Source organism: Dreissena polymorpha, chromosome 5 (assembly GCF_020536995.1).
Source record: "Dreissena polymorpha isolate Duluth1 chromosome 5, UMN_Dpol_1.0, whole genome shotgun sequence".
NCBI classification, from domain to species: Eukaryota; Metazoa; Mollusca; class Bivalvia; order Myida; family Dreissenidae; genus Dreissena; species Dreissena polymorpha.
In genome coordinates this window covers 55,856,813-55,867,912 of record NC_068359.1, presented here as the reverse complement: position 1 = coordinate 55,867,912, position 11,100 = coordinate 55,856,813, and the positions used below count along the sequence as shown (strand labels likewise).

Sequence of the window (11,100 nt, the reverse complement as noted above, 5' to 3'; positions counted from 1 at the left end):
TCATTGCAATGATATGGAATTTGTAATATGTGATGCTACTTTCTCAAATTGTGTACACAAGAGGGTATTTACTTGATATTTGTATTTACTTTATTTTATCCCAAGACAGTTTTTGTTATTTTGCTCCTGTGCATATTTCATCAGTGTGTAATTAAATTGCAATTAAACTGAATTTAAATTTTATGTAATTGTATTTCTAATCTGATAAATGCTATAACTTTGATGTTATTGCTTATGTGTATTTACATGCTGTAGAAGTTATTAATTATGGACTAAATATGAGGTTCAGCATAAGCCATCTAAGAAGACAAAGAATACTCAATAGACAGAGGCTTTTCATGTTTCTTAGAATATACTGTTATTCCTATCATGTACAAGATAAGAATTGTTTTTAATATGTTTATGATATGTATCCTCACTGCAAATTTATTAAAATCCCCATTAAAGCTGTATTAAACACAGTACTATAATTCAGAGTTTAATATAAAGAAGCGTGCAATCCCTGAAATAGTTATGTGTGTTATGAACATTACGTATGTAAACGCTTATATTGTTTCAATCATGTCACAAACAGTATCAACCTTACAATGAATGATAAAGGGCATGGTTATTTTGGCAGTCATGGTCTGGGCCATAAGTTTCTATCCACTTCTGCTGTCATGGAATGAGGCAGTTCTAACCTGTACGGAAATTCTATGCAAATTCTGTATAGAGTCTGTACAAAATCTGCCCAGAATCAAGACAGAATTCATTTTTTCTGTACAAAGAGGACACAGACACAGAATATACCTTGCAATCTGTACAGATTTTCTAAGCAGAATTACAATGAAGCAGAATTTTATCTGTAAAGATTATTACACAAGACAGAATTTTAACACTTATAATTTTTACAAGACAGATTTTTAGCACTTTGCATTTTAGCCAGGCAGAATTTCTGTACTTGGTAGAAAAATGAGGCAGAATGTTGGACTTAGAAAAAATTTAGATTCAACATTTCAAAATGGGACTTGTAAAATTTAGGAAACAGACTTCTGATTTCAGTTTCTTATTGTTTATTGCAGGAAACATTTCTCTATTCACCGAAAACTAACAGTTATGTTCAATTCATACAATAGTTAAAATGACCAAAAAATACAGCATATTATTAGCAAAAAAAAACAAACAGCAGTACCTTTTGTTCATACCATAAGGAACATAGAAAGTTACAATTTAATCCAACAGGCTTCAAGAAAAATCTACAATGGAGTGAAATAAGGTTTAATTTTTTTACAAAGTTTTTATTCTTTGCTTATTGCTGGATAAATTGTCCCAAAATACTGAAAATTGCTAGGACATTTTGTCTGCTGTTTGTCAGCAGTGACATTTTCAATGATATCCAAGATAGAGAGAGATCCAATTACCCAAGTTTACCCAAACACCAGCGTCAGGTGTGATAAATTTACTCCTATTTCAGCACATTTACTTTACTTGGCTCTCGTTTTATGAAAATATTCATTGGAATGCCAGTGCTTTAACATAACAAATTTTGTGACAAAATAAAAATACCATTATAAATAGGAACAATTAAGAAATTAAGACATAACATTATTAAAGTGTTGTATATATATGGTTTTAAAGATGTTTGGTTTAGTCTACTTTAAAAAGGTGGTTTAGTCTACTTTGAAAAGGATAGTACACTTGTAAGTGTGCGACAAAATCTCAGAGACTTGACATTCGAAGTTTTCAAGTGAAAATCAAAATGTTCCATGAAATGGGGCGCAGAAGACTATGAGGAAAGTATTATTATTACCAGAGGTATGTTAAAATTTGCTTTTTCTTTCATCAAAATATGTATTTAATCTGTTGACAGTATTTGGCTTTGTTTGTAAATTTGTTTAAAATTGAAACTTTGTTTGTGCATATTCAACTTATAATGCATAAATCATAGTTTCCTAGTTTTGTAACAATGACCTTGACCTTGAAACGACTGGTCCCCGAATGAACTCCTATGCTAGGTCTGTATGTAAGCAATGATTCTACATACAAATGATATATGCAGTATCGCCATCCAAACTCAAGTTATTGAGCAGAACTTTTGTTTTTTAGTTCACCTTAGCACTAAATGCTCATGGTGAGCTATATGATGTCAGTCTATGTATGTATATATAAGATCTTTTAAGGAGGCTTTTAGATCACCTGAGCACAAGGTTGTGCTTATTGTAAGCTTTTGTGATTGCCTTTTATCCATTGTGCCTCAAACATTCACCATGTAAAAACTGTTGTGGAAATATTTAATGTCAAATCTTTATGAAACTTGTTTTGAACATTTTTTTCAAATAATAGCACTTTTGCTCATCTTAAAAAAACAACAACATTTGTTTTAATGGTAATACCCCAAGTTAGGAAATGGTTCCTATACATACAAAAACATAGACACCAAGGTAATTCTTCCTTGTATTGCTATAATGAAATCTTCTGAACACAAGTGACAAACTGCACAAATCAATTGAGTTACTTTGGGTCTTAGGTACTGGTAAGCTCAATATTTTCCTTTGACCCTCATTTCATTTGCATTAGCAGGCAAGTTAATAAAGATTAATGATTATAATTTTCCAGATGGTTCAACTGATGGAACATAATCCAACCACAATAAAAAGATTTGGATTGCGCAAGTTTTGCAGTGCTGCCTTTTACCTGATGGTGAAACTTATTTCCGGGTATGTAAGGTATTAAAGTAAAAGTTTTTTTCATTAAAGTCTTTTTTTATTAGTCTTTTCGAGAAATAAACATTGATTGTATCATCATAAAGCATACATAACTTTGACAAATGCTTCAATTTAACGTTTGATTAGCAATGTTCACAGATTTTGATTTAGATCAACTTCTGTCTTAAAATATATTTTTTAGTTAAGTGGAATGAAGTGCTTTCATTTATTTTTAAACAGCCATAAATCCGAGGGAGACACAAGAACGGTCAAGAGGTCAGGGTCTGGCGGGGAACAAGCATGACATAAAGCCTGTGCTTGATGCCGTCATCATTTCTGCCTGCAAAGGTACATTTTGTCTTGGTTTTTTAGCATAGGTGCTTGCACCTATGCTTAAGGTATATACCACATTTTGAAAATCCACATCGGTCGGTTAACCTTTCTGAAGCCTTACCTGATCAAAAATCAGACGAAATATCTATTTAATTTAGCATATGGTAATTCTTACAATTTTTTGGGGGGAAACGTTTTTCTAACGTTTTCTTCCAAGAATATTACTGACACCGTTTTTAGTGAATTTTTCTAAGACCGTTTTATGTCAAAAAATCTTCTTATAACCTAGAACAAATTTCGTTCGTAAAACAATTCTGTTCTTGTTGATAGTGACCTCACACCTAATTTAGATCTATATGGGATCCCAATTTCTATTTCCTTCGTTTACTGTTCTGTGAGAGGTCAAATGTTTACATAACTGAATTAATAAGGCCCTGGTTAAAGTATATGGAACATTTCATCGGTTAATTATAAATAGAAATTAAAACATATTCTCAGCAGGAAGTGGGGCATAAAGCACTTTTATTCTTTGAAAATGTGTAAAAAATGGCGGAGTACGATGAATGTTTTCTGATTTATGACATGGATTCTGACGTGCCTTTCTATGGATTTGATGAAGTAGAGTTTAAAAGTAAGAGATGTGTTAATTGAAGTTAAAATGTTTTACTTTGAGCCAGAAATTTACGTTACGAGTAGAGTTAACGGTTTAAATGTGGCATCGGATTTAATGGATTCGCGTGAATTCTGGACGAGTGCTGTGTCTGTAAAATATTAAATGGAAAGCTGTAAATGTATCAAGTCGGAAAAGAAAACGGATGGTTGCATAATGGTATGCGTGAAATAATGTAATTCTACGTATTTATTTTCATAGTTATGTCATTTTGTAACCATTCACATTCGTCACTATTTGGAATTCCCGTTTCTAAAAATAGAGCATTTTGTTAACAAGGGGGGCGACTCGTGATGTCAGCAATCGTTAAGGCTACAATATACTAAATAATCGAGTCATGAAGGGCTGTACTTTCTAAACAAATCATCATATTTTCCTCGAAGGCATGTTGTACACTTTGTTCTGGTTTTATCGTTTGGAGATATTGATAGGGGAAGCATAGGTGTTCACTACTTAATCCCTGAAATAGGATAAAGTTGGAGATTAAAGTAAAAAATGGCACTGCAAAAGGTTACAATCCACTAGAAAACGGCCGAAAAAGGCGCAAAAACAGTCGATTTTGATTTGAGTCGAATTTGTTTTTGGTTTGAACATGACAAATCTTTTTTTTTGCTTAAATCGATTCAGCTAAGAATGCCCGTCAAGAAAAGGTATGGTTATGGGGGTCTCTTTGTGCAAAATGTTGCATTTATTTTCGCTCAAAGTTGTCGCTTTTACATCGAAACATATAAGGAAACTATTTAGTATATTTTGACCTAAACATTTACTTCAGCAGCATCTTCCCTGTATCTTGCAACTATGCTTTCAGCGCCATCGGCGCTCTCGTTTTGCTAGGTATTTAACATAAGTAAGGCGTATCTGGTCAATAACTTAAGTTTGCCTAGACTCAATTGATGACCTTGCATTGAGGCCAAGATAGGGATTGCATACAGAGCCCAAATGTGTCACTAAAAATAAACAAGAAACCGTCAGAGACGGGTGATGCTCCCCAAAGTTTTTTTTGTCACAATATTGCACTATATATTCAGATAAAAGGAAACGTCTTGAGGGCACAGTAGTTGAGGGGACAAAATTTTTTTTATATAAAATTTCAAAAGGCCATAACTCTGTGAAAAATCATCCAGCCAGAACCCGCTGATAATATGCACATCTCCTCTTGGTAGTGAAGCTACCCATAAAGTTTCATTGAATTCCGTCATTAGTTGCTGAGAAGTAGCCTGGACAAGAATTGCACTATATGTACAGTTAATGGAAAATTTCAAAGGGCCATAACTCTGTGAAAAATCATCCGATTAGAACCTGCTGATAATATACACATCTCATCTTGGTAGTGAAGCTTCTCATAAAGTTTCATTGAATTCCGGCCATTAGTTGCTGAGAAATAGCCCGGACAAAAATTGTGCACGGACGGACACACAGACGGACAGACGAAGTGGCGACTATATGCTCCCCCCAAAATAAATTTTGGGGGAGCATAAAAAGGTTAACTTGAGCTTGGATGGAGGTATTGGACACAAATTGTGTGTTAGCTTTATCCTTTTTACAGCCATTCTCACCCTTCCTCTGAATGAAGTAGTGCAGTTGTCTGTTACTCAACTTACTGACATTAGTTTCACTGTTTGGTATAAGCACTTGGTCCTGGTAAACCAGCTATTCCAGGATACTTTGAGTTGGTTAACTTAATGATATGACAGGCATATTGTTGATATGCTGTTGACAACAGCCAATAATCCAACAAAATCACACAATAATGCAAACGTAGAAAATTTAGTTGTTTGCAGTTTATGTCGGATCAAGGTCAAAGTAACATTTACTAAATACCAAAAAACTATTGGGATCGCATTTTAACTTTGGGTCTAATTAATACTAGAATCAAACAATGGTTTGAAATTCAATTGGATGTTTGTGCTATAAGTGAATTTTGTTGGGCTGGCACTTGATGTATGATGTCTTTAATACAGGTATGGCATTACTGTTTGAAACTGAGTAGTTAGAATAAATTGGTTTCACCATGTATCAGTTTTTTAGCTCGGCTGGTTTCGGAGAAAACCCGAGGTATTGTCATAGCCAGCTCGTCGTCCGGCATCAGCCTTTCCGACGTGCTTAAACCTTGACATTTTGCTCTAAAATCAAAGTGCTTCCACCTACAACTTTGAAACTTCATATGTAGATGCACCTTGATGAGTTCTACACGCACACTCATTTTTTGGTCACTAGGTCAAATGTCAAGGTCACTGTGGCCTCAAAAAAAAAATTATATATCTGACAAGCTTTTATTTATTCAAAACTGCACCCGCAGCCGAGCGTTGGCTGTTATGCGGTGCCCTTGTTGAGGAATGATATAAATATGTAAATGTGTAAACATTTATTTTTTTCCGATAGGTTATGTCTGGATGTGGTGCAAAGACTACAGCAAAACAGTGCCAGATGACACCTCCTTCAACAAGGCAGTGACACTCCAAATAGACTACTCCAGGAAATAAATGAAATCATCTTGTTTAAATTGAGACTAAAAATAGGGGGTGATTTTTTAATTTTTACCCTGTCATAATGTGATCAATTCAACTACAACAAAAATATTGGTACTGTCAGTACATTTCATGGTGTAAATTTTATTGTTTTTATTTTATAATCTCATAAAAAAAATGTTATTTATTGATGGTCTGTTTATTTTGCTTTTTCTTCCTGCATACATTTTTTGTACAGAAAATTTTCTGTACAAAATTTAATATTAAACAGATTTTATTCTGCACAGAATTCTATTCTCACATTTTGGTTCTCCCCAGATTTAATTCTGCCAGATTTTTTTCTGCCTCGAACAAATTCTGCTTAATTTAAATAATTCGTAAAATCTGTACAGAATTCGTTCTTTGTTTATATTGAAAAAATCTATAAATAGAAATCTGGTTCAACTCATTTAAAATGGACACCAAATATTTTCTGCGCATATTCTACACAGATTTTGTGTATTTTATTCTGCACATAATCTGGTTGCAGTCTGCCCAAACATTTTCGTACAGGAACCTGCTTACAAGTGTATGCCATTTCATCTCCTGCATAACCCCTTAATGAGCCCCACACGAGAGATGACGCAGCTTCCATAGCCAAGAATATCAGGACGAGGCTTATCAACACAAATAAATTTTTCTGTATTAAATCTGATTAAATCGGATTCAGGAAATCACAACATCGGGTAAGTTTGTTTAAATTGGGTAGTATATAACTTACTTGTATGAAAGAAATTCCTTTTTCAGATTCTATGTTGGTAATATGCTGCCTTTCACAGAGTTAAAGGCAAACATATAAATGCCTGGCATCGTAGACGCCATTAGCTTTACCCATCTGTTCAGTCTAAAAGACGATCAGGATAAAATCTGGTCATTCCTCCACATAAATGCACGATCCATTATTAAAAGTATTATATTGCAGCAAAGCTGCGCTTGCCAAAGGCACAAGTAAACAACAGACGCTGAAGGTATCGTGAACAAAGTTTACGATCCGCATCAGAGATTTCACAAAACATGTTAAATAATGTCGTGTCACGGTAAACATATACAATAAGCTCGAAAATTGCTTCCATACACACGTGTGGATAATTCCCTCAAATATATTTTATCCTTGTGTCAGAATTGTAAAACAAAATCTGACATATTTAAATAGCAAACAGCAGCATTCATCAAAATTAAGTTGACCTAAATTTAACCACGGGCAAGCGCAAAGCCATAGCAAGGCTGCTCTGTGTTTTACATACGCGCGATAGCGTATTATACGTATCGCTTACACGAGAAGGGCACCACCGCATAGGCAGTCATTGTGTTTTTCGTATGCGCGATTTCTTCATAAAGCGTGCATACAAAGCTAGAATGGCTAGATACATGCCTGTATTGGCATTTTTGTGGAAATTCCAAAAAATTATTAATGGATATTATACAGAATGTGAGCGCATACGCTAGGGATTAGACAAACACAATACAAAACAATTAACAAGGGACAAAATTGTCACAAAACCAGGTTTTCATTGTGAAAAAAAATCTGATAAAGGGAGACAACTCAAACTGAACTTTTGAAATGAACAAACAAAATTAACCCCCTTTGTAAGTTTGTTTTAAAATAAATCTATTTTTAGTCGTGGCGACCTTGACATTGGAGATATTGACGTGATTCTTTCGTGCGACACACCGTCCCATGATGGTGAACAAATGTGCCAATTGATATTAAAATCTCATAATGAATGACATAGTTATAGCCCAGACAAGCTCATTTATGGCTATTTTTTACCTTTGAACTCAAAGTGTGACCTTGACCTTGGAGATATTGACGTAATTTTTTCGCGCGACACACCGTCTAATGATGGTTAACAAATGTGCCAAATGATTTTAAAATCTCACAATGAACGACAAAGTAATGGCCCGGACAAGCTTGTTCCGCCCGCCCGCCAGCCCGCCAGCCAGCCAGCCAGCCTGCCCGCATTCGCCAATCTAATAACCAGTTTTTTACTTCGGAAAACCAGGTTAAAAATGGTATTTTATAACAAGACAAAGTCCAAAATGGAAACATTCTTATATAATTTAGGTCCATAAATGGCAGACCAAAACCCTTCGGGGGCCCAGGGGGCCCCAATGTCGGAAGGGGCAAACTCATTATCCAGACGGGGGGAACAGATTCTGCAAGATTTGCAGTCAAACATGGAGAAGTTTGCTTCAACGAACAAGACTATAATCAGTCTTCAAAATGACGTAAACACACTGAAAAGGAAAAGAGAGGAGGAGAACTCCGATGAACTATCCGATCAAGGTCAAGGACCCTCCAATCAACATCAACTTGACCAAGGGCCAACAAACCCCAAGAAAATCATGTCAGTGGCCACAATCTCTGACTCAGATTCTGATACTGAAGATGACCTCGATCGTTTTCTTGAAAATCGTCAAGACGACTCGACACAGTCCGACAAGGAGGGAGACGACTTTTGGGAAGATTTAGACAATTTCTGCGCAGAGATGAATGACACCGGCGACCCAGTCTCTGACAAGATCGCAGAAGTCTGCAACAGATCAATTAAGAACAAGGCGTCGGACGAAAAAATAAAGGAGATAAAGTCAAGAAATAAACGGCCCCAAAACGTAGAATATCTAGAAATTCCGTGTGTTGAAGAATTTTTGTGGCGACAACTTTGCTCATCAACAAGGGCCAACGATTTAATGATGCAAAAGAACCATGGGACACTGGCACAGGCAGCAGTGCCTTTTGTTAAGGCCCTGGATCACGTACAACAATCAGCGTCTAAGGAAAGAGTACTGAAAGGACACCTTTCAGATGCGTTGAAGCTACTGACAAATGGCATTGCGCAAAATGTTGCAGTACGCCGGGAAAAAATAAAACGCGACATGCAACCCAAGTATAAACACCTTGGAAATCTGGAACCTTCGGCAGAAAAACTCTTCGACAAAATACAAGAAAATTAAAAGTCTTGTGAATCCACAAAGCTGATTGTCAACGTGAAAAACAACGCCGGCACAAACAAAAGGCCTTTTTTAGGACAATCGAACAAAATGCCCAACAATCAAAAATGGAACCACCTTGGCGGCTACCCTCAAAACAGACAGGGCCAACACCAGTATCAGGGCCAACACCAGTATTGAAGGAAATTCCAATACAAACCCCAACAAAAAACCAACAAAAAGTAAATGTAAGTCATCAAAATTGTACATTGACCAACACAATAGACAATTTTGTAACAGGAAAGACCAAAATGGCTATTAAAAACTGGGAAAAGCTCACTGAAGATCGGTGGATTTTACAAACAATTAATGGATACAGACTTGAAGTGAACAGACCACCTTTGCAAAAGCAGGTTCCAAAACCTTACCATTTTACACGAAGAAAGGATAACCTCATCCAATCTGTAATAGACAAATTCTTACATTCAAATATAATTGAACAACAAACCGGAACAGGGCAAGTTTATATCAAATATATTTTACCGTCAAAAACCGAATAATAAAATAAGAATCATTCTTAATCTAAAACCATTCAATCTTGAATACACTAATAAGATACACTTCAAAATGGAAACACTTTCAACTGCAATTGCAGCAATAAGAAAGAACTGTTGGTTTGGATCAGTGGATCTGGCAGAAGCTTTCTATTCAATTTCTGTTGCTAATAAAGATAGAAAACTGCTTCGGTTCTGGTTTAAAGACCAAAAGTACCAATTTTGCCCACTGGTTATGGGCCTTTCCAGTAGCCCACATATATTTTCAAAGGTTCTAAAACCAGCATTTGCTCATTTACCTTCACAAGGTCATATAAGTTCCGCAGTGACATCGATGACTCGTGCTTACTGGGCAATACAAAAGAACAATGTATTAAAAACATTGTAGACACTGTAACATTATTCGATTCATTAGGACTTACTATCAATACAGAAAAATCCATTATTGAACCATGTCAACAAATAATCTTCCTTGGATTTGTGTTATGTTCACAAACAATGACAGTTACACTTACTGATGCACGAAAAATTGAAGTGAAATCCCTTTGTCAACAGTTCCTTATTAAATCCCGACAACAATAAGAGACTTCGCACAACTAATAGGAAAGTTAGTTGCAACAATACCAGGAGTGGAATATGCCCCTCTATATATCAAACCTCTTGAAAAAGTGAAAGATGAGCAACTAAAATATACCACTGTGGTAATTTCAATAGTTTTATGAATGTACCTAAAACAATGCATCCCAATTTGCAATGGTGGGTTGACACTATTGAAAATTCATACAAAAAGATCTCGCATGTCTGCAAGACATAACTTTGTAAAGTGACGTGTCAAAATCAGGTTGGGGCCGGGATTCGACAAAACACACAACCGCAAAACAGGTGGACTGTGGGCCATTGATGAACAAAGTTTACATATAAATATATTGAAACTTAAAGCATGCCAATTAATCATAATGGCATTTTGTGGGGACACATGTTGAATTTTTTATGGACAACACAAACAGTGTGGCGTATATAGAGAATTATGGGGGAAGAAAAGACGTGCTGCATGACCTAGCAAGGGATCTGTGGTTATGGTGCATAGAGAGAAAAATTCATTTAACAGTAGCCCATATACCAGGGAATGATAATAAACATGCTGATGAACTTTCATGGAAAGCAAACGATGATTTAGAATGGTCGCTATCAGACCATATTTTTCAAAAAATGTTACATGTTTATCCAGACATGAAAGTGGATCTGTTTGCTTCAAGGCTAAACAAAAAGTTACACCTATATGTATCTAGATTTCCAGATCACTTGGCATATGCCATTGATGCCTTCACTTTTCAATGGACTAATTACACATTTTACATGTTCCCACCTTTCAGCCTACTACCAAAGGTTTTACAGAAAGTGGTGGAGGATGCAACGGAAGC

General features: G+C 35.6%; 1 long non-coding RNA gene across 1 annotated transcript; it reads left to right on the top strand.

Annotated features, from left to right (window-relative positions):
- Window positions 1-1,257: 1,257 nt before the first annotated feature.
- On the top strand, window positions 1,258-6,283 carry LOC127831049 (uncharacterized). The gene is made up of 4 exons (XR_008026376.1): window positions 1,258-1,794; window positions 2,596-2,696; window positions 2,925-3,032; window positions 6,070-6,283. It is a non-coding gene; the product is annotated as an uncharacterized LOC127831049 (long non-coding RNA).
- The last annotated feature ends 4,817 nt before the right edge of the window (window positions 6,284-11,100 follow it).